This window comes from Myiozetetes cayanensis, unplaced genomic scaffold (genome assembly GCF_022539395.1).
Source record: "Myiozetetes cayanensis isolate MyiCay16 unplaced genomic scaffold, myiCay2020 scf2-11, whole genome shotgun sequence".
NCBI lineage: Eukaryota > Metazoa > Chordata > Aves > Passeriformes > Tyrannidae > Myiozetetes > Myiozetetes cayanensis.
Window position 1 is genome coordinate 37,657,774 of NW_026087411.1, and position 22,543 is coordinate 37,680,316.

Genomic DNA, 22,543 nt, shown 5'->3' on the forward strand with positions numbered 1-22,543 from the left:
AGATGTGATAACAACTGCCACGCATTATGCAGATAAAAGCCAGTATGTGAGGCACCGCAGCAACCCTTGTGATATCACCACAGTTACTCAGACAGAGATTAAAATGTCAATCTCAATTAAACTGACCTCATTAATTTCCATTAAACATGCCTATTCCTTTCTCTACAAGAATAAGTTATACATTTCATTTATTCCAAGAGGTATTTCAGAACAAGAAAGTTGACTACATTTGAATTAGACCATGAACACAACTGGAGGTACTAAAGAATTAAGCAAAACCTGCAAATATCTCCTTTCCCTTCTAGGCAACAAATGAGACATCTCCATAACGTATCTTCTGAAGATCATGCATAAATTGAAAGTACCACTTTAAAATTACTTCTACGAGCCCTAAATTTCAACATAATTTCCAACAAACAAACCAAACCCATACCAGGACCTTTGGAGGTAGCTCTAGATGTTGGCCACAGTTTTAGCTGAAGGCTTGGATTCTCATCAGTATTGCCAAGTTTTTCCATGAAAAAAACCATGAAAATAAACATGCCATGAAAGTGGCATGTTTATTATTTCACAGGAAACTAAACCAATAAGCTAAAAGCATAATTAATAATTTTAAAAAAACTTAAATTATTTTTTCTGATTTATTTAAAAAAATAAAACCTTCTCAACTTACTATATTCTATTTCTCAAAAATTAAGTTCATCTTTTCTGCTAATGGGTATATACTTTAAAAGAAATATGCAGTTTGAAGCTAAGGAGTTATATATGGTGATGTACAGGTGGGAAAATGCTGAAGAAAAATCTCCAGCTCTGTTCTAATGTGTATTAACAAATGATACCACTTATGTGAAGCCAGTTTCATCTAGTCTTAAGAAGATAGAGAACAGCATACCAAAATTGGGCAGAAGTATCTCACTGAGTTTACTTATTATCTCACCCATGAATTATATTTTTAAACTAGCACTTTTTAAAGAAATGTATGAAAGCTTCAATGACTTTTGTTGCACTCCACAGTGTTTAACAAATTCATAGATTGATGAAGTGTAATCAGTGCAAAGCACTGTACATTAAAAATAAGCTAGATACTTCACACCAATCAAAGAGGTGTGAAAATTCTCATATGTCATAGACAAAAGCCTTGGTAGGGCAACAAAAAAAAAAAGTATTTTGCATTAGATAAGTATTTCAGTGGAAGAGAAATGAGCAGTGTACATGCAATGGTATCTTCATAGAAATTGCCATTCATGGGTGTCAGTACTGCAACAAAATCCCATGAGCCTGTTTGTGAGAACCATTACACAGGTGGAAAGTTATAAATTATGCTTTAAAAGGAACTCTTTTTATTTGTAACCAGATATCTGATGACCTCTGTAGAGATAAACCTTAAGCTTAAGCTAGCCTCAAAATTTCAATTTAGACAACTCTATCAAGCCTGCAGTTTAAATGCATCCTCTCCTATCCTAAACTGGCATATGGCATATGTGAGATTTTTATGTGTTTTATGTGTTGCCTTAGACTGCTGTGCTTCAGGAGCAAGTGAGGTCATCCTTGTAGTTTTTAAAGCTTCAGCTATACTAGAAAGCTTTGAGCTTCAACCCTACCCCAGTCTGCTTACAGCAACAGCATTCCTCTTGTCTGCTACCATTTCATCTCCTCAACATACATGGATATTACCAGACTAGGATAATTATGATTGTTTTATAAATTAGCCCAGTTTGGAAATTAAAATGTAGTACATAGCACCACAGAACCATAGTACTACCTACGTCACATTTCATACAAAAACCCTATTGTAATGATAACAGTATCAATAATTTCACAAGTACCTATCAGAATGGATTCTTAGAACATAACATCTGTCAGTATTTGTTGATACACCTTCTGCAAACTAAGTATATTGCTCAGATTACATAGAATTTCATATTTGCTCCAACTCAAAATGGGTTCTGCTAATAATAAAAATAAACATTGTTTAACCAGCTACGCAAGACAAAAGAAGCATTTCACTGTTTACAAAAATAATTTAAACCAGTAAATCTTTAGCTCACCAGGTGCAGGTTTTCACTGTTCCAAATAGTAATTTTTTAAAGCAGAACTTGAAGAAACAGGAGAATTAAATAAAAAAGGCCCATGCCACAGAAAATTCAAACCATTCTAAAATGGGAGTGTCTTCAAAAAACAATGTTTTTATTCAGGCTGCCACAGTACTGGTACTACAGCCCTAGGCTCAAAATAAACTGAACTTCAATCCAGGTATTATTGCCTCAGAGTCCATGATGCTTTCAGAGTCAAAACAGCAAAGTAAAAAGATGATTTTAGAAAAGAGAACCCCTTTTTTAAGGTAAATTTAATGTGATGCTAAGAAAGAATTAAAACAAAACAAACACCACACACCACACCATTTCATTTCAGTTGTTACCCAGATGCTGCAAACCTGAAACATGCAAGCAGTTGGATTTGCACAAACAATGCTTCTATACCCAGATAGCAAGAGCCACTAGCTTTTCCTGTTAAGGTTTTAATATGAATATCAGGAAAAAATTTCAGTCCAACATAGTAAATTTAATTGGACCCTCTTTCTATAGAGGTGAATTAATTAATTTCTATTGGCTCTTACAGAGGAAGAATTCAGCACATATTTCCTTCAAACATGCTTTTGGGAAAGGACTGGGCACAACATTTGTATCAATTCCAGCTTCATTCATCTCAATTAAGCACCTGATGATGAAAACGATGTTCTACTTCTCACAGATCTATACTGGTACCCCAGAAAAGGCTATTCAGTATCCCAAGTGACAAATTGGTATCATTAGGAGCTTCACATGATTATTTTATGACTCTCACACCACAGATTAGTATTTCTACTTGACTGTTACCTCTGAAGCAGAGCAGCATATCAAACTTGAAATGCAATTGCAAACACCTTCAGCTAAACGCAAATCAAAAATCAGAGTTCAGAGGAAGCATATCAGTAGTTCGAACTTCTATTTTTACAGTGGGTAATAAAAGACAACATCCTGTAAAAATTTGAGGATATAAACAAAAGGATATGTTTATAGCACTTAAAGAATGATTTTAGCAAGACCAGAGTTTTTCTAAACTCGATGTACAAAGCATTTAAAAGAGACCAAAAACCAGATGAAGATGAGGAAAAATACAGCAGTTAGAGGTTTTTATCAAATGTTTTCTCCATTGGTTGATTCCCACCACAGAAACAACAGAGACTTCAAATGGACAACTGAAGGTTTCCTGCTCCTCAGTCTTCTCAGACAAGTCTTCTCTCTCTCCTGTTACCTTAGCGAAATACTAACAGTGTTTTGAAATCATTTAAAATCATGTATCTTTAGGAAGCAAAGAGGCTACAGTGAAGTCTTAGAAAAGCACTTTATAACCCCAAAACTGAACTTAAATTTGAAAGCTGTTTTAGTTTACATTTCAACTCTTTGTTTCACCCATGAAAGTTTCCACTTGTTGCTTAAAATAGCAGAAGGAACATTTTTGTTTACTTCCACACAAGAACAAAATCCCTGTAACATCAAGGCAATGAAGAATATATGTACATGAGAGAGTAGACCAGCTTCTGTGGCCAAATCAGTCAAGCACTTTGTATATGGAATTAAGTACAGCAGGGAGAGCTTCCTGTTGTTAGTTTTTTGCCTACTGATAGGAAGTTATTAGTGAAAGCAATTTTCATATCCTTGCAAACATTTACATAAAAAGAATAGGAAAATTATCTAAGAAATGTAGTTACTGTACCTACACTAACCTCTAAGCATGCATATATGCCCAGACAACTTAGCCTTGACTCATTTCATCATTTTAAATGTAACTGTGCAGGACTACGTGAAAAGAGCTCTTTTCTACTCCCACTTGCTCATCACTGTAAGAAAGCCATCATCTATTCCTACGAGCAAAAAAATTTCTCACATAACTGTATGTGACGACAAGACAGGAATTATGACCTTCTGAAGACATATTACATCTTCTGTGCGTGAACCTAAAACTGAAGACCAGTTACCATCTATGGAAGGTCCTGCCAACTCCTGCAATATGAACAAGAAGTAGAGGCTGTAGACCTGTGCTTGCATACACATACACTTACAGATTTAGTCATTGGTCCTGAAAGAAGTTGCTAGTAAACAACTCCCAAGAGTATAACACATGATTACACAGGAAGAGGTTTGCATTCTTGTTGCTTTGGGTTTTATTTAATATTTTTTTGCTGTGAATTTTGTCAGTAAATAATTTGCTTTTCTTTATATCTTGTTAAGACTCAACTTTAAACCTTTCATGTAGTTTCTTATATAAACGCTCAAGAACCTCAGAAGTATAAATCTTTTGTCTTTTAAATGAAACTGTGAAGCCAACAGATTTAATTGATTTTGCAATTGATTGGTTTCAACCCAAATTACTACTGTTAAAGATTTTTCTTAATGGCAAAACAGAGACCAAACTGGATCATCTTCTCTCAAGCAAATACTTACACTCAACCAGCAAGGAAAGGGCATGTAAACACAGACTTCAGTTTGAAAGAAAAGCCCAGGCTGCAGAGTTTACAACTGTCACTCAGGCCAAACACTATCCCCAGAGGCAGTGTGGAATTGAACCCGTGGGTTCAAGTATGCACTACTGACTTCTCAAGAACACACTTAAGTTTGAGACTATACTGTTCTCCTTGGCAGGAGAAGGCTTTGAACGATGAACAAGAACAATGTACACAGAGACTACCAGTGTCAGTGTGCTCCTGTCCTTGCTTCACAGAAGGCCCATCTAGTCCTGAGGTAGCTCCATTTTATAGCTTTCAGGTATGGTAACTTTAGTTTATGTGAAAACCCAGGACAAAGCGTGGCTCCTGGAAGGCTGCTCTGTGGTCTGCATAGTGACGGCAGGGCATGCAGCTACAGGACAGTCATCTCCCAAGTCATTCACATGCAACTCTTCCCTTCACAAGACACAGGTACTGGGCCTTGCTGTTGAAGAAATATGATGTGATATGAAACATATGGAGAAAGAAAATATCTGACTTGCAATAAAAACAGAAAGAGGGATGCTTGCTAAGAAACACAGAAGGCTGTGACAGCTGGAGTTCTTGTTCAGGTATACGGTAGCTGGTTACACAAAGCATAACCATGATCTTCAAGTAATCCTAACCAGAGGAGTTGTATGTTTGGGGCAGTCTCTAGGAAATGACACAGCATGTTCAAAACCCCTCAGAACAAAGCACATGATGCTACCTTGTATGGCGAATGAATGATCTATCCTAAGTTAATGATTCCCCCTTCTTACCCAGAGATGAGTTTTATGGATTTGCAAGCATTGAACTAGACTGCTTCTAAGCATTCCTGGTCCAAAGTCTTCTCCTGAGAACACACTTTTTTTGCCTGATCAACTGGTATCTTGACTTGCAAAGACATTCCACTCAGCCCTTGGGCTAAAGAGCAGATCTAACCAATTCAAAGAAATTTTTTCACTTTACTTTCTGAGGAAGCAAACCAGCTAATTATCTTTTCTGTTTCCTTTTCAGTATTCAGCTTAACTGCTTTCCACAGTTAAAAGCAATCTCATAGCATGAACTGTTTCATTTACCCCAAAAGGAGATTAGGACTTCTTGGAAACATTTTCAAAATAAACAGTTTCCTTACCAAGCTTAAACAATGATTATTTAAGCCACGGAGTCAAAATGACTCAGAGGAGTTGTACTTGTCACTGTTCAATTTTCAGCATGATCTACACTATGACCAGGCACCAGTGACCTGTATTAATCATGGGCCAAAGTAGAATGAAGGTAAAATTAATGCACTGCAATGCTCTGGCAATTGCTATTCATGTTCCCACCCTTTCTGCTGGCTTGCCAGACTACTGCACTTCTGGTGGAGAAGTGGTCTGCAACTGAGGTCGAGCACAGGAATTCATTCTGCACAGAGCAGACACGTAAATGGACGAAAAAAAAAAGGAATCAATTTGTGTGAGGAATTCTTTCCATCCTGATTATGGCAAGAGCTATTGGACAGAAGAGCAATGCTAAAACTACCTAATTAAAAATTACCTGTCAATATGATCAACAGGAGCTAGAAAATTACCTGCTAATGTACTGTCCCTGACCAGAAGGGAGAAAACGTTTCACTTCTGATCTGTTATGTGATTTAAAATACCATGTCATCATATAATAATAAAAAAAAAAATCTATAATCTTGTAGCATCGACCCTAATTCTGCTTTTCTTCCCCTGTACAACAGCTTCCAAATGCCTTAGTCCACAAGCATCAATACTCACTAACTTTTTTCTTCAACATACACAATTAACTTCTCTCCTGTGGCATGCTTACAGTTTTGCTTGCAGTTCACAATAATGGTGAAACATCTGCTATACTACCACATAGAAGTATTGACTTAAATTTGTCACTGAAGGATTTTTCAGCAACCCAGTTTGTGGAAATATTTGACTACTACAACCTTACAGTTTTGCAAGAAATATAAGGCAGCCTCAGAAATAACAAACAGTATCAAGAAAGAAAGCTTTAACAGATGGCTGGGAATCTAGAAAGCCATTTCCAAACTATTTCCTCTAGTTGAAGACCCAGAAAAAAACCCCATCATCATGTGATCCACTTCATGCTCAAAGTCCTGTGGAATTAACTGCCACAGAATATTGCAAACTTTTGAGCAGAGGGGAGTTTTTTGTTGAGGTAGATAAGGAGCTCCATTTTTCAAGGGATAAAAAATGAAATCCTTTGCATAAGTGATTCATTAGTAACCAGCAGTTTACAAGTGCACAAGCATCTTCAGATGCAGCTGCATCTCACCATGATGGAGTCATGTTAAGATTACATACAAAGACTTCCAGGAGCCAAATCTTGACATTTCTTCCTCATTGAGAGGTGCCTGTGCAAATGCTTGTACATGTCCAGGTCAGGGACACATACTAGTGAACTATTTCAACACACCTGCCATTATCTCATGCCTTCAATTGCCTCCAGGCTCCCAGTACCTCACTATCAGACAACCGCCCTGTGGAAACTGAAAATATCTACCTAAATTTTCAGCTTTGCCAAAGTTTGAAAGCACTGCACTTCAGATCTATGAATGAGAGAAACTTAAACTTCCGCAATTCCTCCCCATTGACTAGGGTCATTATAAACTTCAAACTCTCCTGGATGGATAGCCTGCCTCTCCAGTTGGATAACTGTCCTCATCTCCTTTCTCTGAATTTTAACTAAACAGAGAGGATGAACAGGGACAGCAAAGGGGAAATCCCATAGCACTAACTCAGTGAAAATTAGACAGTATCATGTCCATCCGCTGTCTAAGTTTAAGAGTTTAAAAGTTTTCTGAGCTAGTAATACAGCTGTTGTGGAATTGGACATGCCTGAAAATCCAGATAAGTTCTCCTGACTGTAGCTAGTTGACTAATTTTTAGGTTTTGTCAGAGGAGTAAACAAATTCCTCAGTCCGGAGTTATTTCTTTCAGGTTTTTTACTAAAGTTGTTATGCAATAATTGCTTTGTAAATCCAAAGTTTTGCACATTTCAGGTCAACTCTCATTACAATGTCAAGCAACTCCTAAAATACAGGATTGGTGGTCAAAGCTTCTAAATATTAACAGGGGAATTCACTGTTTACTACTTATACACTTGCTTTTCCAATATGAAAACTGCAACACTAACACTCAGCTGACATTTTCAGTAACTTGCATCTCAGAAAGACCAACAACACAAACAATATAGAAGGAACCAGAAGTGTTTAACACCAAGGGTGTGCAAAAGGAAAATAAAGTAGCTGGTACATGGTCTGATTACACAGAGCCTTTTTTTCTCTTCAAGAGCTTCAGGTGTAGTTATTTAAAATTTTCGCTGGTGGTAGAAGCTGAGAGCACATAGTAAGTATTCTGTGCAAAGCTGAAGATGACTTTAGAGGAGCTACAAACTGACATAAGTAAATGTGAGCTAATGGGATATGGCTAATTTATAACCACCCTGATGCTAACCCACACTTCTTTACATTAAGCTCCTTGGGATAAAATGTCACAATATACTTCTACAGCTGTTTGCACACCATATTTACAATTACAGAAGCAAAACTAGCCTTTCAGTCATACTGTGCCCATTCAATTTTCTATCTTCCGGTGTCAGTACGGACTCCTGAACTCCCTTCTTTCAATGACCTTTTCTTTGCCCGTATCAGAAATTTTTGTTGACTTGATATGACCATTAATTTAGAATCACAGAATCATAGGTAAAGTTCAGATGGCTAGCAAGCACTCAATAACTATCTCGCTTTAACAGAGTCCATTTCAAAGCATTCTGCCCTACATTACTGCTGAAGCCATTTTCACATATTTACATGATATCCCAATGACATGATAATAGCTCAAGATTTCACTAAATCCAGAGGTAAAGCCTTGCCACTAAATAATGCAGTCAAACAATCTATTAAAATAATTGAAGACCCAAGTTAAAGCTGTTGAAAACTGCTTACTAATAAGTCACTAGCTGCTCATCTTTTTGTTCTATGTATTAGTCAGTTTCTCAGCTCTGTCCAAATATTGCTGGAAAGATAAAATGCCAAAACACCACTTATCCATCATTAGTCCTATTACTATTACAGCAATACTATATCAAGGACCTTTCACTCTTACAGGATGATTCAGAACATGACGTTCTTACCTTCACATACACAATATAATTGAGGTTCATTCTGTAGAACCTCAACTCTGTTCCATGGGTGCCATTTCACTCAAGTTTCTGTAATAATTCATGTTTTTTCCACACAAGATCTATTAGCAAGCACAATAAAAACAAAGACTTCCTACCCAAACCTATGAATAACAACCTTCATTCTTATAATTTTGTGCATAATTGTCTATTTAAAATATTTATTCCAGTTCTATGATTCTCACAGATAAAAGTCCTAATATATACACAGATCACTTCATCAGACCTGAACTTGTAAATAATATACACATAACCAAGAATATTTGGAAAAATTGTATACAGCTAACCAGAGGGGGGTAGGGTGTGGGGGAGGGGCAAAAAAAGGAGACTAGAAATTCAGAAGGGAAATTATAATTTTCAAATGAAAGGTTCTGGTCTGGTTGTTACTCCAAACTAGGATCAGAGGAAGAATATTGCTTAAGCTTATCTTCACATGAAAATAGCTACACATATTATAGCTTTAATCTCATTTAAATTAATATAATGTAACTGCTGCAAATAGTTTGGGGATATTTATTTCAATTTATTTTGCTTAAGTTGATTAGGACAGGCCTTGAAGTATGTTTTGCACACGTACACTCCACGCACATCACTGCCTAAAACGAGACCAACTGGCCACATATTTCTAGAATTCACATTTCTGTTTCAGTGTACTAGGAGATGTTAATATCTCTGGCAGAAAAAAAAAAAAAAAAGAAGGATTTTTTTAAGTTTTACAGTTTTCGTGTTAAATGTTATAAGCAAAACACACAAGTAAAACTGAACAGATAAACACCCACACTTTTCACTGTCTGAGCTTTTTTTAAAAAAAAAAAAAGTAAAAGAAAGTGAAGTTTCACACGGGCTGTGTGAAACTTCAATTTGTCCAACACAAAAAGAAAACCCAACCTTTAGCTTAACAGTGCTATGCGTCACTCCACATATTTAAGATAGAAACACAGTCAGATGATGTATACATACAACTATCAAATGTAAGAACACTTCCATAGTGTTTCCTCTTTATGTTGTAGCTTTCAGATTTAACTTTCTGCATGAACTAGACAAACACGCTAAGTGAACCTTTTCTGCATCTATTCATTGCTCTTAATCATTAATAATCCAGGACACTTGGCATCAAAGACTGGGGGAGGGGGAGAGGGGAGGGTGAAGGGAGATATCAGAACTACAGTTTTCTAGTATACACATTTAGACCCAAACATACCTTATCTTAACCATTAGAATTCTCAAATTTGCTATAGAATTGTTTCTTTTTAGGACTTCTGTCAAAAACAGTAAAGTAATTATCTTACACTCCCTAAACTGATGATAGTAACCTGTAAGTGGCCATGAATTAGCTGCAGGACTTTCCACAATCCATGCGGAAATTAAATTAATTATTTAACATTGTAGATTCAACCCAGTTACCAATGAATCCACAAAGCTTTGCATTTGTTTACCCTGAGATCAGGAGCACCAGCATCACCAACTGAAAAACCAAGTGAAAGGCCATCAAAAGTTATTTTTAATATAGTAAAAAATATATAATGAAGGAAAGTAGATGCTAAAGCTAAAAACAAACACCATCATAGTTTCAAACACACAGCAAATTAAAAAAAAAAATAAATCTGAGTAATTGAAAGAAACAGTCTGGAAACCCAGGTTTTGATATGCCTAACATTAAGATTCAGAAATGCTCTCCTTAATGACATTGCAACACCCAATTTCAATCACAATCAGAAAGCAGAGTCGAAGTCATGCAAGTCACACAATCACAAAAGGTTGTAACACAAATGTTCTCAGTAATCTAGTGTTCTTGTTATATAAATCAATACCAAGACAAATAAATTATTACCCATGCAATTATGTAAGCCATATCAAGGAAATGTTGCCACCTTATAAAATAAAAAGGATGAGGTTTGGGGTTTGCAGGGTTTTTGTCTGCTGGTTTGGAGTTTTGGGGTTTTTCGGGGTTTGTTTGGGTTTGTCTGGTTTTTTTTTTTGGGGGGGGGGGTTGTCTTTGGTTGGGGGTTTTTTAAAGGAACCTTTGCTCTCCACAACTTCTATAGAAACAATAATGACAGTGAAATTTAAGAGAAGTAGAAGCAAAATTACAGCTGTGATAAAAAGGAATGCATTATTCCAAGAAACAAATAAACCCACCAAACAACACAATATGAAGTGAAACAAGTTGATGATATCTGACACAGAAAAGGATACTGGTCACCTTTATGACTCACTGTACCACGGAAACTTTCAAACTGATGTAATAAGGATAAGACCTCAGCATGCTAATATTGGCAGGTTGCTACGTATTAGACATTTAGCTACATTAAAAGTAATCCATATGCTACAAATTGTTTTAATTCCAATATTTTCTCCTTGGAAACAACATATCCAATTATATTTATATTTGAAATTTCATTTTCTTAACTTGCAAATATGACAGCAAGTGAGAATTGTGTACATGTGCTAAAACTGTGGGAAAGAAATTAGGTGAAATGAGCTTTTTTGTGTACTATTTTATTTTCAAGTTTACTTGAGATCATACTTGATTTTCTCCTGATTGCTGCTGTCAGCTTACAAGTCACATAACCTTTATTCTTCTGTTTCAGGCATTTAAAAGTGTGATTTTACCACTCCCATAATTCAAGAGCTGATCCTGGCAGCTTACATCAGCAGTAGATTTGCTCACAAGAGCCCTGAAAAGCGTTAGCATGTAATGCTTCATGAAAATTCTGCACTCCAAGTATCTATTTACTGAACCACGTTTCTGGATGTCAGACTCAACATGCACTTACTTAAATGAGTGGCTGAGAGTTCTACATTCATTTTTTTCCAACCTAATTAAAGGAAGTGTTTAATATAAATCTATTATACTAAATCCATGCTTGCTTAGCATTCTTGAAAAAAAGCATCTTTCCAGAATCATCATTTTCATTTAACAACTTAATATTGGCTTTTGAGGAGGAGGTAGGAGAGAAGACTAATAAACATCAGTAAAAATCAGGGTATCTGTTCAGCTTCAATATTTTATTCACAGATGGCAATAAATCACAACGAATACAGAAATTAAAATGACAAATGACATTTTTCTTCCCCAAACAGGATGGAAAGGTAAACAGCTTTAAAGCTTGTAAGAATGTGCTTTTAACAATGGATCACTTCGGTTGTGCTTACGAGAACCATATCTCATACAAAGTATGATCTTCAGAAACATAGTACTGAAAATAAGATTTGAATGAATCCTCTAATTAACTTTTTACCAGTAAAATAAACATCTGATATTTTTAATCACTGGTATGAACCTAAAACTTTGATATCGACACAAAAAACTCATCAGTTCCCAAAGAGTTTTGGTATTAAAGAGAGTTAAAACAGTTTTGTGTCCAAATTAATACAAATTTGTAACTTAGTTTAAGTTCTATCCAGTTCAAGCTGGAAGCTTGTTGAAGCCAACAACACTTGCAAATGAAAATTCAAAATTTCTAGAGAGATTACAGTAGAAAATTATCACATCTTATGTAGTTTTTAAGGATTATATGTGAAACCTACTGCTTTATTTACAAACCTTTTGTTGACCCTGGCTGGATACCAGCTGCCCCCAAAGCTGCTCTATCACTCCCCTCCTCAACTGAACAGGGGAAAGAAAATAAAACAAAAGGCTATGGATGAAGATAAGAGCAGGGAGAGATCACTCACTGATTGCCATCATGGGAAAAACAGATTCCACCTTGGTAATAAGTTAGAAAAATTGCCCTATCAAAATCAGAGTAGAATAATGAGAAATAAACCCGAATCTTTGAAACACCCTTCCCCCATGAATGGGTTCTACAGTCAGTTCATCACACATTGCCTCAACTGCTCCTTCCTCCTCTGGGGGAGAACTCCTCATACTCTTCCCCTGTTCCAGCTTGGAGTCCCTCCCACTGGAGACAGTCCTCTACCAACTTCTCCAAACTGAGTCCTTCCCACAGACTGTAGTGCTTCACAAACTGCTCAAACATGGGTCCCTTGCAGGTCACAAGCAAACCTAATCCAGTGTGGGCTCCTCTCTCCACAGGTCCAGCCAGAAGCCTGCTCTAGCATGAGCTTCACAGAGGGTCACAGCCTCCTTCAGGCATCCACCTGCTACAGCATGGGGTCCTACAGTGGATCCTCCACTGGCTGCAGGATCTCTGCTCCACCACGGACCTCCATGAGCTGCAGGAGGACAGCCTGCCTCACCATGGTCTTCACCACAGGTTAGAAGGGAATCTCTGCCCTGGTGCTTGGAGCACCTCCTCCCACTCCTTGTTCACTGACCTTTGGCATCTGCAAAGTTACTGTCCTGAAAAGTAACTTTTTTCCCTTCTTGAATGTTATCCCAATGATGCTACCACCATCACTGATGGGCTCAGCCTTGACCATGAGTGGGTCTATCTTGGAGCTGTCTGGCACTGGCTTCATCAAACATAAGAGAACATTTCTAGCAGCTTCACACAGAAGCTGCCCCTATAGCCCTCCTGCTACCAAAATCTGGCCATGCCAACCCAATAAACCTCTTTTCAATCTTGCTTGCACATTTTTGCCTCTTTAGCATTCCCTTCAGCAAACAAACACATCTTTCACTGAGCTGAGTGAGAATGAAAATTACTGACTCAGTACTGAACAGTATAAACACCGTCTGCTGCTTCTGAAAAGTACAGTTCATCTTCACCTTCCATATACTTGCTTTCACAAAACAACTGATTTTTTTTTTTGAATGGAGATATTGAATGGGAGGAAAAGTAACAGTCACTCGTATTTTTATTTGGAAGTGTTAGTAGGCACTATGCTTTTCCAGTGAAAACTGCTGTATGACTGAAAAGGAAAAACCTGACAATCCGAGGCACATACCTATGACTGTCTATCAACAGGAAAGTCAGACATTGTCTTCAGATTTGTTGATATATTCCCATATCACACTGCAGTTTAACACCAAGGAAAAGGAGAACTAATACATCTGCCTAACATGTCATGTAGCCAGTTGCTACTGAATGGCAGTTTCCAGAAATGGAGCTACAAATTATTCTCATTGCTTTTCTATTCATATTAGTTCCCTTTGCATTGTATAGCAATTATTTTTAGCAACTATTTTCTATAGAAAAATCCTTTACCCCTTGAGTTGAAGTCCTGTAAGCTTCTCTTCCACACCACATTTGCTTCATCATAGACCTTTCACCACCATTTGCTCTGTAGTCATTCCTTTTTATCTTTTTTTTTCTAACTCTGCATCCAGACACTAGAGATCAATGTTTTTTGTCTTCCAGAGAAAGTCTGTCTTTATTTTCTTAAGAGTGAATTTTTTCCCATCACTTTCTGCAGGAAATACAAGATAATTTTATACAAAACAGTGACCAGAAAAAGAATACAAAGACATTCGAAATCAACAACTCTTCACCCCAAACCTCCTTACTAGATCTAAATCTCCTTGAATTCATCTCAGCAGCTCCAGGCCCAAGATACAACTCCAATTCTCTTTTTTCCATACCCTCTTAAGAGACACTCCTAAACTGACTTTGCTTCTTGGAAGAAGCTTTCTGCAATAGATATTTTAGAACAATATTTACATACATAAATATTCCCGGGATCATTCATCTTCCAAGAATCCTGCAAGTAGAAGACATTCAGCATTTCTTCACTATTGACTTTCTTAATGTTCTTTTAGTTTTTATTGCAGCATTTTCTTTAGGATTTCCCAGTTAACAAAGAAACATCACTATGCTAACAAAAAGAACAACCAGGAGGTACAAGTGGAAGAGAAATTTAAAGATTTGACTGCTTGAAAATGGTACCATTTGACATTATTCAGAAAGCTCTGGAGGATTCTCCAAGAAGACATGTTCTGACAAGAGAAAATTGTAGAGCTGTGGCCTTGCATGAAATTTCATTTTCAATATTTACCTCCCACCAATTATTACTTGCAAGGTTAACAATCTGGCCAGGGTAACCATGGAAGGTCTGCTGGGTGGCAGAGGCACTGCATATACGGAAACATATGTCAATAATACACAGTAGAGGCGCTCTTGACATCCAGTGAAGCACCATTATGAAGCCATCCACTTCTCAAGGTGAAGCAAGAATCCACACCATGAGCCTTCCTCCCCCAGAAACTATCACATCCTTCTCAGGATTTCTGCCACAGGCATGTTTTCCCTCAGCACCTAGAGTCATGTTATTCCATTTTTTTCTGGGTCTCTTACTGTTCTCCCTTCTTTTCTCTGTCCTGTATGAATGCAAGGCTCCCACAATACTACCTTCAGACTTCCCTCCTACAAGCATAACTCCTTCTTTGACTTTTTCTTTTTCTTAATTTAGTTTTCTTGTTCTTACCCTTCACCTGTGCTTATACTCTGTTCTCACACAACCTTCTTTCAATGCAATCAACATCCTCAGAAACCTAGCTCCCCTTAAAGATTTATAAGCTTTCACTACTTCAAAATCTATCACAGCCAATAATATCAATCATGGACTTGCAATGCAAGATATTTCCCTTTTATTCCAACGTTCCTCAGGTATTTGTAATTTCCACGCCCGTTATGCCTCCCAATTTGTGCGTGTGCATATATGGATAACTTCCTTTGTCTGCCTGTTATCAAGAGAGATGACAAGGTAAAATGCAAATAGCAATCCATTGTGAGGAAGGAAAAAAAAAAAAAGATGCTGGTGAAAAAGCAGAGATAAAGCACTATCTAATTCTGACTTCATAAATTTGGATTATTTGCTGTCCAGCTAATCCTGAAACCTACTTAGGGTCTTCCTGCACATCCACTGTCAGGGCTAAAGAACAACTATACTTCAAGAGAAGATGCAGCAGTTTATGTTGAAGCATTACTATCAAAGATAAAAATCTGCAGACTATTGCACAGGGTAATGTATTTTATCTCTGATGAGACACAGTGTGCTGTAATTATTTTGTTCGAAGCAAGTATGCACTTTCATACAGCAACTGGAGATGATTAATAAAAAGATAATTCTGAAAATTTTCAGGTTCTGTTCCTTCATGACAGTTTTGAGTGTTTGTATTACTTTCTTTAAAAGCTCCTTAATCCTTTGAATAGTTTTATTATTGTGCTTATTACATATCGAGATTGAGTTCTCCTACTAATTGTCTGCAGTGAAGTTTGAAAGGATTTGTTGCTATAGCAATACTTCATGTTGATTCAGAAATTAATGATAAAAGAAGTGGCAATTAGTACTATTAATTTTTACTAGAGAAATATGGGAAAGTGCTACAAGGCTGCTGGCCAAAAAAAAACAAACAAAAAAGTAAAAAACCAAAACAAACAAACAAAAAAAGCAGTAAGATTTTGTATAGGTGACCAATATAGAACTTGCAGCCATCAAACCAAGTATGATGGATATTTCATGCTTCAGTATGTGCAGCATGAGTATTGCTGCCTTAATACCTTGAGACAGACCCAGCCTCTCTTATGTTTCAGGAATTCCCATAAGATCACAAGGATGTGTCTCCTTTCATACATAATGGCACCCGGTGGGACAAGATCCTCTCCATCAGTATAAGGAAGAGGAATTTAATACTTTTCTTTACAGATTTGACACTGTTCTTCCAGAGTTTTGCAGAGACCTTTCTTTGGCACTTTTAGTGAATGCAAGTATGTTCAATCAAGACAATGACCTGCTTACTCTCATTCCTGAAGTAATAGGCATGAAGCACATAAGTGTTTTCCAGGTCACGTGAAACCAAATTAGGTAATTAATATTCTATAACAACACTACTATTATCTCATCAAATTATTTCTTATTTGGTTTTGTTGCAGCCCAGTACCTTCTACAAGGTATTTAAGATTTCAGAGAGAATTTTTCTTTTTTGTTTAGGCTTGACTTGCTATTTCAATCCTATAAAGGATTAGTGTGCCTCTGCATAACTGTTTGTGGTGCAAGGCTGAAGGAATTGGAACGCTTTCCTTCTTCAGAATGTATTTTAGTAAGTTTTTTTTTTAAATGTACAATTTGACAGCCTTAATAATGTATTTCCTGCTACTAGAAACCCACATAATTACTGAACTCAAATTTACTTATTTCATAATGAAATGGAGGTTTTTTATAAATCCTTGTGGATGATAGATAGCATTTTTTTTCTCTTCAAAACTGTCAGGTTTATTTCCTCTAGATGTTACAGCTGATAGCTTCTCAACATCCCTGCATGAAAGACTGAGGTTTCTCAAAACCCATTAATCCTAGATGCTGGAAGAATCTTCTCCTGCTTTGGAGAAGGATATACAAGAACAAGGAGGCTGCAGGACAATGTATGTTGTCACAACTCTATACATTTGACCTGAAAAGGGGTCCCTTCATACATCACGTGCAGCCTTCAAGGTCCATGAAGAACCTTCAGCATCTGGCTCCTAATGCTGTCAAATAAGGTAGTAAAGGACAAAATGTTTAACACAAACACAGGTAGTACTAAGCAGGTAAACAACATTGCACAAAACCCCTTGGTCAACCACTGACATCGAGATTAGATAATTTTCTCTAACAGAAGTTATGTACATACAGAGACATACACTAGAAACTCCAAGTATTTGTTTTTAATCCCTTCCTTCCAAGCTTCTCATTCCTCTACGAACTTGTTTGTTAGAGATAAACTTCTGACTTTTGTATTATAAGCTTTTATAAGTCACAATTAATCTTTTTCCTGGGAATGCAGAAGGACAGATTATCATCTAAATATGGTGAGAGATTAACCTTACATATCATCACAGAGTCCTTATTCAGAGGGAGAAAGACAAAATAACCAGAAATATAGATCATTATAGAGTCAAATTCCATCAACTTGTTGCATGCAACTGGACAATTCTGAATATCCTGGTCACTATGCCCACAAGAACTAGCAGAGCGGCCATAACTTCCTGGAGATCAAGTTTAGGAATAATGCTCACAACAGAGATCAACCAGACAGTTGGTCTGCACGGACTCTGAGGCTACAGTGATGTATTGCATTTGGGTAAATGAACAAAACTTTGAATTTGCTTGTAGGAAAGTGTTCTAAATTTTAAAAAATTAGGTTTTTGTTTACTCTATCTTTAGAATGAAAGCCTAAAAAACAGAAAATGAAAGGTAATGGCATTCACAAGTGGTTGCATTTTTGAATCACACCCAGGAAAACATTTTCTGATTATCCATACCCTAGCCGTATTATTAAATATTTCTCTGTTACTATCTCCATCAAGATTAATTTACAGAAGTATCAAGCTGCCTCTAGTTCTCATTTTAGCAACTGATTATTTATCACTTGTAATATAACTGACATCTTTTGTTTTTCCAAAGATTTTCCAACCACAGAAAAGACCTTGCCTTCAGTTTGCAAACATTTAATAAAGATATTCACTTAAGCCTACCCTCCTTTACCAACGGATGCCTCCAGCATGGAATCACATACTTAGAATATGCAAGAGGGTTAGTCGTTCTTACACACAGTAATTTCAACATTTGACATTCAGGAGAATGCCTTCGCTTTTTGCCCTCACTGAATTTCCTAATCAGGCTTCCATGCACAAGGCTGTGTTATGGTGGCACTCAACCAAGGCACAAGAAGTAGCAAATGTTGCAGTCTGTTCTTATCCTCTCTTAAAAGAAAAATAAGAGAACTCCTGAGCATGAAGTCCTAGTCTAATCATGACACACCAGGCTTATACTAAATTTATTTATAATGCTTTGCACCCCAACACCACCAGGTACATAGCCTTGTATATGTTACAACACTGCTGGATGGACTGAGAGACACAATTTGTGCTTCTAGAGGTGTAGGTGACGGACACTCTCCCAGCATCTCTAACTGACAGCTTCACATGTTACAGCAGCCATGCAGTCTGGCAGAATTTACATTCTTCAACTGAAGAGACAGAATGAAGTCACAGAAAATGTTGCAACACTGTTGAATGGATTTGCAAAACAGACTACTTTTGGTGTTACCAGGCTCTTCCTTTTTATTCCAAGCTTACAGATCGTTTTAAACATCTGTTACATATTCACAAAATACGGTACTTAAATACAGATAAGAATACTGAGAGAGCACTGTATATTCTTCCTCACATATTTTTCTCCGTACTGTTCCTTATTTTAAAGCTTAATTATATATCTTCACTAAATGGAAATCTGCCATTATAGTGTGGGACACTATTAATATTAGTAAACTGTTCTATCACATTATGTACTAAACTAAGCAACCATGCATTTACATGCACTGAGCAGAGCTTTCATTGCCTTCAAATATTGCACAAATACTTTGCCTTATCCTCAGAACACCATCTCCTCTTAATGGTAAACAAGCTGTAATATGATAATGAACACTATTAATTAAGGTCATCCAGATCACTCAGACTTTTTCCAAGTGTCAACCACCTCTTGCACCTCTTCCTTTTTTGAGTTCCATAACGCTGCATAAGCACAGTAATTGTTGGCACAAAGTACATATTTAGGCTGTCTGCTACAAGCAAGGCAGAGAGGATAGGAGTTATGACATATGAACCTCAATGCTGTAATATTCATGTAGAAGAGATTTCTACCTTACTCACCACAAGATTTTCTTTGGCATTTCAGGATTTGATCCTGAAAACACTGATAGCACTTAGGCTAAAACCCAAATGCTAATGCAAGAAAGGAAGGTTTGATAGTTTTAAAGCAGTTACTACAGCTTTAGAATGAAGAGTGTAGTAAGTGCAACAATTTTTTACACCAGCTTACAAATTAACCAAGATGTTTTACTCCTTAATACTAATAGTTAGAACTGTAATTTAAGGCACCATTGAGCACTGTGTGATGTTTCATATGGTCATGGCTGGTTTTCGCTATGAAAACCTACTTCTGAGACTGCTACTCTAAAATCTGTTGGATGCAGACTATATTAGTATGAGTAAGACAAATTTCTTTCAGTAACAGAAAGAAAAATGGACTGCACTTGAAAATATACAGATACATGGTATAAAGTATGCCACTGGCTCCCTTCAGAAAGTTACTATTCAATTACTTGAAAATGAAATGACTGTTTACCTCATGACAGTTTCCTTAATAAATTAGGGTTTATTTCTTTTGAATGAAACAGGAAAGGATACAAAACTGAATTTCTGGGTTTGGTGGCAAAGTGTGTCTGGTAGAAGAGGAGAACTTGCAACATGTTTTGATATAGCTGGCAGCAAGTCAGATGAATTTCATACCGGATTATCCCTGGAGCATTTCATTTCTTTGTTACTAAAATCTGGAAAAACTGCTACATCCAAAACAACCCAAGAAAATTCTTTTCAGTGTTTCAGCTCAAGTCAACTGAGTCTTGTTCCCTAATGCTGGAGTTACTCTGTTAGCATGCACAGGACACCAACGTAAAAGCACATTACTCTGAACGAGATTCAGCACTGGAAAATGTAATCTTCATAGCGCTCTATGGGACAACACACATAAAAGCTTCTGGTAATACCAGAATCATATTAATATATATACATATATATTTTAAAGAAGAGAGCACAAAACATTAAAACTTTTTTAGACACAACATCAGAAATCCCTGTAATACTTCTTCATTGTCATGGAAAATTGCTACTATAGGAGTGACCTGTTTGCTTTCAAGCTGAAGCACGCTTCTGAAAGCCACCAAACCAGGCTTACAATCTGGAAAAAGCAGCGTTTCCTACTGCAGTCTTGGTCCAACACAAGTAAGCAAACCAAACGCAGCCAGATTAAATACAGGGGCAGGTGAAATAAAATCAATATATCATTCACTAACTTTGAAGCGTATAGGTAAGTAAACAAGAAAAAAAAAGAAAAAGTAGTAATATTTCAGTCAATGTAAGACGAAAGCAAAAGAAAATATATCACTTGGGCAACATCCTCAGGACATACCCCGACTTCTGTTTGCTGTTTTTAAAGTTTCTCAACCTGTGTCAGCAATACTGAAGTTATAATTCTTCAGTCTGCGGCTACTTCTATATATGGTCAGCACAGATATTTGCTGGGATTTGCGTTTTCCCAAAGTAATCCCAGAGAATCAGAAGCCACTTAATCAGTAAGAAAACCCACACGAGTGGATACATAGCCCTTCACACGAGTCCATTTGGGCTTCTCCGCCCCAAGACTTACACAGAGAAGGGAATACGGCTAGTTCTGGTTTTAAGTAAATACTCGGGCTCTGCTTCAGACACTCCCGTGGGTGCGCTGGCAGCGCACACCCTACCCACCGCTACCTTCCCAAACTCCAGCCGCACGACAGCCCGCACTCCGGTGCGCGCTCCCCGTTGGATCCAGAAAGGAGCGGACACCGCTCACAGTCGCGGTGACGGTCAGCGACTGCCCTCGGGGGGTCTGCGCTCCGCTGCGCGTTCCCGCACCTTCCCCGCGGGACCGGCCCGACAGCCGGCGGCACGTCGAGCGCTATGCCGGGGCTCCGGGGCGAGCCGCCGAAGGACGGGACGCCGCGCTGTGTGGCGGCGGCCCCGGACCGCTCCGACCCAGCGGAAGGGCGAGCTCACGGGCACCTCGCCGCGCTGCTCGAGGGGCGCAGCGCTCCCCGGGAGCGGCCGCTCCGCCGAGCCCCGCGGGGAGCGGGGCAGCCCCGCCGCGCTCCGCGGAGCCCTCCGGCGGCCGCCGCCGCTGCGACCGCCTCAGCTCCCCACCGCGGGAGGGCAGGAGGCAGCGGGCAGAGGGTCCTGCGCCTCCTCACCCGCCCCGCCGCAGGGACCATCTCCGCAACTTTCCCCGCGGGGAGCGCCGCCGCGCTGCCGGCCCGGGCGGCGCCGCACGCCGCTCCCCGCCGCTGGCACAGCGTACCGCAAGAGCGGACAAACAAACAAAAGCCCCCCCAGACCCTCCCGAAGCGGCGTTTCTCCTCCTTCCTACCTGCCCGGCTCCTGGCGACCCCGCACCGCCCGCTCCGCGCCGAGCGCTCCCCGCGGCGCGCAGGTGGCGTTAGGAGCGCGCTTCCCACGGGCGGCGCGCCCCCGGCGGCCGGCACATCCCCCGCCGGGAGCCGCCGGGAGGAGGGCGCTCCGCACCCGCCCGCGACACCGGCACCGCCGCTACCACCGCCGCACCTGTGCCCGGGCAGCGGCACCGCCCCTTCAGTGCCGGCCCCTGGGTGGGCGGGGGCGCGCCGGGACTGCTCGCCCCGCGCCCGCCGCCGCCCTCCCCGTGCGGCCGCCACACGAGGGACACCCCGGCCGCGCCGCTCATTGGCCCGAGTGTCGTGAGCTCACGGAGCCCGGCCCCGCCTGCCCGCCCGCCGCCGACCCCGGCCCGGCCCGGCCCGGCGGGTGCCCCGGGGCGGCCCTGCGGGGACCCTGCTGGAGGCGGCGGTGGCTGCGTCCAGCGGGCGGCACCGCCGAGGCGCGATGCCGGGTGGCCCGACGGCCCGCGGCGGCTCTGAGCTGGTGGGACACTGCGGGGGACGAGCAGGCGGGGATCTGTCCGCAGCCTCTGCCTCGGGGTGCGGGGAGTTAAAAGCAGAGGGCTGCCAAAGCCACCCCTTGCCCTTGCCAACAGCCTGCGAAGTAGCAAGGATTCACAGAAAATGAGATAATGTGGGAAAGCCTTCTGTCAGTCTGCCATGGTTTCTTCTCTCTTTTTTTTTTCTCTTTTTTATTTTTATTTTTTTTTATCTCTGTCTCCCTCCCCCCCCCCTTTTTATCTGACTTTATTGGCTTTAATTGAGATATATGAGCCCCTATTGCTTTAAGACTGTGGTCCTGTTTGTGGAGAGTAAATCGTTTCCCATTGCATATTAGATATGCCTCTTAATGAGGCATATATCATCAACCAAATCATGTATCATTATATAGCTCTATAATATATATTAATATGGTATTTATTCATTACTATCAACTTTTT

The 22,543-nt window shown here is 39.3% G+C and overlaps 1 protein-coding gene across 1 annotated transcript in view; it reads right to left on the minus strand.

Moving 5' to 3' along the window:
- Nucleotides 1-21,736, minus strand: part of CHRM3 (cholinergic receptor muscarinic 3) — a 257,417-nt gene extending 235,681 nt beyond the window's left edge. The window contains exon 1 of the mRNA XM_050315590.1: nt 21,557-21,736. The gene's annotated coding sequence lies outside the window, so the exon portion shown is untranslated. The remainder of the gene's footprint in view (nt 1-21,556) is intronic.
- Between the last annotated feature and the right edge of the window lie 807 nt (nt 21,737-22,543).